Source organism: Meriones unguiculatus, chromosome 6, assembly GCF_030254825.1.
Source record: "Meriones unguiculatus strain TT.TT164.6M chromosome 6, Bangor_MerUng_6.1, whole genome shotgun sequence".
Lineage (NCBI taxonomy): Eukaryota > Metazoa > Chordata > Mammalia > Rodentia > Muridae > Meriones > Meriones unguiculatus.
The window spans coordinates 49,066,090-49,072,089 of NC_083354.1; positions in this window are offsets into that span (position 1 = coordinate 49,066,090).

Sequence of the window (6,000 nt, forward strand, 5' to 3'; positions counted from 1 at the left end):
CACTAGTTGTGTAACAATTTCCACAGATTATGCCCATCTTCCTCATGTGAGATTCCATTACTGAAACAACAGCTGTAATGGTTGTGAGCATCTGATTACAGTTATAGAATTTCACAGTCATTCTGTAAGATATGTCCATTTGCCTTCCACACAAACCAACAATTTCATATGGGCTATGGGCAGTGTACCAGCCTTTAATCTCTGTAGTTTATTCTAAGATATTGTCTTGCTTTTAAATTATTAGTCCATAAAGAAGAATAAGTTCTAGAAGCTTCGATTTAAGGTTTTCTGACTCTAAACCCTTAATTCTTAGCTCCAGGAGCAAATGTGGTGGTTCTATTAGTTGCTGAGTAGTCTGTTCTAATTATGCATTAAAGAACTTGCAAATAAGCATAATGGGGATCAATAAACCCAGTGGGATTACTGTGAGCTGCACTGGGCCTAATTTATCTTCAAGTCTTCATAAGCATTCGCATTGCCAGTAGACTACTGTGGCATTTGGATCTGAAATGAATCATGTAGACTCAGGGACACTATCTAGCCATTCTGAAGCATTCTGAGCATCACTTTCTCCTGGGTATAGCAACCCCAGTAAACAGCCTCAGAGCCTTTTGAAGGCGATATAGAGAAATACTTAGCAGGTCTCACCAGAGCCCAAGCACTCTGAGCTTCTGAACTGGTATTTTCCTCAAAACTAGAAGGGGATCAGGGCTTCCCATTTTGGAATCTCTATCCAGGTCCCTGACCACTAGACTCTAGCTTCCTCTCTCATATAGATTAAATAATATTTAATAAGTTGTGTATCAGTTTCTTTTCTATGGTCAACAAGCCATTGCCAAAGATTAAAACCTTTTGATGACCATTTTATTTTTTGCCTTTTAAAAAATTTTTATTTATATTACATCCCTATTGTAACTCATTCTCTTGTTTCCTCCCCGCTCTAAGCTCTCTCCTCCCCCACCCCCATCACCTATAGTCCTCAGAAAGGGGACTCCTCTTTCCTCCCTCCTCTCCTACCATCTGATCTCAGTCTATCAAGTATCATTAGGACTGCCTGCATCCTCTTCCTCTGTGGTTTAGCTAGGCTTCCCTAGCCAGGGGAAGTGATCAAAGAGTGATCATCAGAATCCATATCACAGACAGCCCTTGCTCCTTTTGTTAGCGGATCCACATGGAGATTGAGCTACTTATCAGCTACTTCTGAGCAGGAATCTAGGTTCTCCATGCATGATCCTTGGTTGGTGCATCCATCTCTGCAAGGGCCCGTGGAGTCAGATTTTTAGCTTTGTTGGTCTCCTTGTGGAGCTCCTGTCCCCTCCAGATCCTTCTATCCTCCCACTCTTGCATAAGACTCCCAGCACTCTGCCCAAAGTTTGGCTGTGGGTCTTAGCATCTGCTTTGATCTGCAGCTGGATGGAGTCTTTCAGAGGACATATAGGGTGGGTTCCTGCTCTGTTCCCTCTCTTCAACAACATTCAGTGTCTATTCTATTTGCCCTTCTGAATGAGAATGAAGCATCCTCCCTAGGGCCCTCCTTGCTATTTAGCTTTCATTAGGTCTTTGGACTGTAGCATGGTTTTCCTGTATTATATGGCCGATATCTGCTTACAAGTAAGTATGTACCATGTGTGTCCTTCCGGATCTGGGTTACCTCACTCAGGATGATCTTTTCTAGTTCCATCCATTTCCCTGCAAATTTCATGATTTCCTAGTTTTTTTATAGCTGAGTAGTGTTCCATTGTGTAAATGTACCAGTTTCTGTATTCATTCTTTGGTTGAGGGACCTCTAGGTTGTTTCCAGCCTCTGGCTATTATGAATAAAGCTGCTATGAACATAGTTGAGCAAGTGTCCTTGTTATATGGTGGAGCATCTTTCAGGTATATGCCCAGGAGTGGTATATCTAGATCTTGAGGTAGAACTATTTCCAGTTTTCTGAGAAAGCACCAGGTTGATTTCCAAAGTGGTTGTACAAGGTTGCACTCTCACCAGCAACGGAGGAGGACCAGTTTGCTTATGCTGCTCCCTGCAGTAGTTATGGTCACCTTAGCCTAGCAGTTTGTTCCTGTTGCTTTTCTTCTGTGAATTCAGAATTCTGTCAACTCCACCCAAACCAAGAGTACTTCACAAGTGGGAGCATCTCCAGGCCCAGGGGTGTTAACAACAGAACCATTTAAGATTCCTAGTGTTCTCCTCACTCATGCTCTTCTCAATAGAAGGGAGTGAAGCTACAACGTTCTCAGTGGGCTTTGTGGAACTGAGCATAGAATTTATACAAGATAAACTTACCACAACATTATTATTTTCCTAAGTATTGTTCGCTTTTCTTCTGTACTGTATCATACCTGTAGTGTCTGAATATGTCAATATCTCTGATCTTAGGTTTTAGTCAGCTAACTAAACAACCATGTCAATAAATTCAGTCTGGCCCACTGCTGTAGAGAATCCTCTTTGGTCTGCCCAAGACTATTTTCTACATTTGTGGTTATGTAAACTGGCCTAATTCTGCCATTATTCTGGTGTAAACTTTTCCCTCTGGAAGACTGTGCACCTGCCCTCTGGAATGTGGGATAGTCTAACTCTACTTAAGTCTACAACTAATGAATATATAGAACTGGAGGCAAAAATGGTACTGAGAAGGACAAAGAGAGTTGGAAGCAGATGCCATCCACTGTTATTGAAAAGAAAATGATAGAACATACAAAAGTAAAAATGCCCAGATTCCCTTTTCTCTAGTCTTCCCATTGCTTCTCAGTGGCAGAATTTAATAGAACTCATCTCACAAGGGAAGTATAGTCTTGGCCCCATCATCACAGAGCAGAGTATGAAAGCATGCTTTTGAAGGCAGGAACTGATCCTGGCATGGCCCCAGAACTCTTTTACTTATTCATTTTCCACACAGCATCAACTCATCTTCTTCTGGGAAAAATGTCATTAAGTTTTAAACCACCCTTTTGCCATTTTCAGTCTATTCAAGTGAGACAGAATGACCCATCCCTAATTCCAGAGGTGAGTCTGAGATGGTTTTAGCTAGCCAGAATATCAAATCACACTAGTTACAATGAGGAAGGAATAAAGAGGCAATATAACGTAATTCAATTAAAATGAATGAGATGCACAAAGGCTCTCTTACACATTCTTAGACAAGGGCAGAAAGAAGCTGGAGGCTGATCTTGAACCCCTGTAGTTCTGAGCCACACACGTCTTAACTGAAACTTGAATGTTGGCATAAAGCTAGTACATGAAGGAGAATGGAGCCGAGATAAAGACAGTCTGGGTCTAGGTGATATTGCAGTGACCTAAACCAGAAATGACCTAAAACATTTGCATTTTGTCAGTCATGTACTCCCTTTTTGATGTGCTTGAGTACCCTGATGCCTTTGGTAGCTACTCAGTGCACTGCTCCAGAGAATTCTCTGTCAATAGTAAGGCCGGCTCCAAGATGGATGACTCTGTCAGGGACCGTCCAGAAGTTCTCCCACACCACAACAGTATTTGCGGCCAATGTTAAAGTTTAAACGTACGATCAAAGACTAGAAAAAAGCCAACTCCCCATAGTCATATCAAGTTCTGTAGCTGCATCTCCTTACCACAATGCTAATAACCAAATAAAATTACTAAGTAAGCCTAACATGAACTTAAAGGCTTGAAGTGAACATTTGAGGTGTCCATCTATCCATCCGGGAGACAGAAACAGGAAGATTGGGAATTCTAGGACAACCTGGATAATGTAGCAAGATCTGTCTCAAGAAACAGCAATACTACCCCCCCACACACAAAGAAACAGGAATATATACAAAGTAGAATGCAGACACCCAGTGAACAGTAATAGACACTTGCAGAGTGCATTTAAACTTTGAAGTAGCTCTGAACTTCCTGAAAAACAAAACAAAACAAAAATCAAATTTACATAGTCCCCACACTATTGACGTGAATGAAGTATGCAGGTTTTTTTGGAGAAAGGCACTGATATTGTTTCCATTGTCTCCAATGCAGCAAGTACTTTCCATGTATTTTTTTCATTCACTCCTCTAAAATTCAAAAATTCATAAACAAGAAGTAAAGTTCATTGATATGGGACTGACCTGCTGCCCACTACACCAAAAGGGCAATGCAAAGCTGACTGACATGAAACATCTTGCCCATGGTCCGAGGGCTAGAGAGTGGGGCAGTCAGGAACTGAGCCCATTTTACATATTTCCAAGTTCACTTCTTCCTTGTATCAGTCAGTTTCTCTTTGCTATAACAAAATACTGGGAGCAATTAACTTCTTAAAAGGAAAGGTTTCACTCAGGATGCGAGGCTAAGCACTGCACTCAGGGTCAGTCACTTTCGACCCAGAGAAGAGCATGTCTGATTGCATGCGGGTTGATGCCCCAGGTCCTGCCTCTGAGAAAAAGGTATCAGACGGGTCTGATGCTCTTTGGGTGGATGATACCTAAATGAACATCGGTACAAAGTCCCAATTTATTTCTAATATCAGAGATCAGACCTCTACTCTTGCCTGATGCGTCTAAAACAAAAAGGGGGAACTGTAGAGAGCTGCAGAATGCCGTGCTTTAAAGATGGAGCTGGTTTCCGCCTTCCACCTTCCCGATGGTGAGTGCTCTCTGTCACAGACAACTCCATATTTGGCTAAGGCTGAGGATCTGGCTTGCTTCCGTGAAATGTGGACCTATCTGCATTGCCCATGTGGCACGCTGGGGTTGGCTACCCAGAGGCTATTTAAGCTGTGGGCTGGCTTTCCCCAGGGTCAGAAGATTGTTCAAGGTTCCTGAATAAACTGCATTGAAAAAAAAAAAAAAAAAAAAGGAAAGGTTTATTTTAGCTAATGAACGTAGAGGTCCCAACCCAAAGTCTGGTATCTTGCAAGGCATATTATTGCAGGAAAAAAAAAAAGATTTATATCATGATCTCTGAAGCAGGAAGAGACCGGAAATACACCCTCAATGATCTACAGACCTTCCAATAAATCCCATCTCTCAAAGGTTCCCCCCCCCGTAGCACCATGGTGGGTTCCAATCCTTTATCAAATGGACATCTGGGGACATTCAACACCTATACTGTGGCATCCCATCATTATACATGTATGTAGACTTTGTTTATCTCTTTAGAGAGTCCAGGGCCCTTACCTGTTTGATCATCATATGCTTTCCCAACAAACCTCACTTTGCATATAGGAAAACCACAGACTGTTTTTCTTGATACTAAGAAAAGTAGAGTTGCTTTTAGAGAAACATCTTGAATAAGAGATATTGAATACTTGCTGGACAATATATTTAAACTTAACTTGTTAAAAACAGGGTATTTTCCCAGATGGATGGTCTTTATATAAATGAAATATCATCTGTCCTTGGATCTTAGCTCCATAACGGCATGGCTGTGGGAAACAAACAAACAAACAAAAAATCCCTGGCCAAGAATTTAGGATACTGATGGCCCCGCTAAATAAGAGGACATAGAATGGGCTAGTGTGCCGATCTGTTTCTCAAATCACCCATGTCTAGAGCAGGCCCATGGCACAGGCTCAGTCTCTCTGCCTATTTATGCTGGATTCTCCAGACTGCAACTAGGATGATCTTTCCAAAATGCAAATTTGAGCCTGACATTCTCCTACTTGAAAACCCTTATTAAAGGCTGCACATTGCCTTCGGGAAAAAGTCCAAGATTTTAAATTCATTCCTTTATGACTAAGCCCTCATGGCATGGCCTCATCTATTAGCCCTCCTTTTCTTCCCAAACTCTATGTTCTAGTCATAGAGAGCTACTTTTAGCCCCCAATGGATCCTCTCTCACTTTCTGGCTTTTCTCCATGCTGCTTTTCCTCCGAGCTTGTCCTCTTTCCCTGCTTCCTCTCCCCGCCCTTCCACTCCATTCTTGCCCAGTTAATACCTACTCAGGTTCAGGTAACGGATTGGGTCTTTCCTTGAAAATTTTTCCAGTTCCCCAAGTCTGGAGAGAGAAATGTCATGACTTGGGGTCACCCCATCCTGACATTCCTA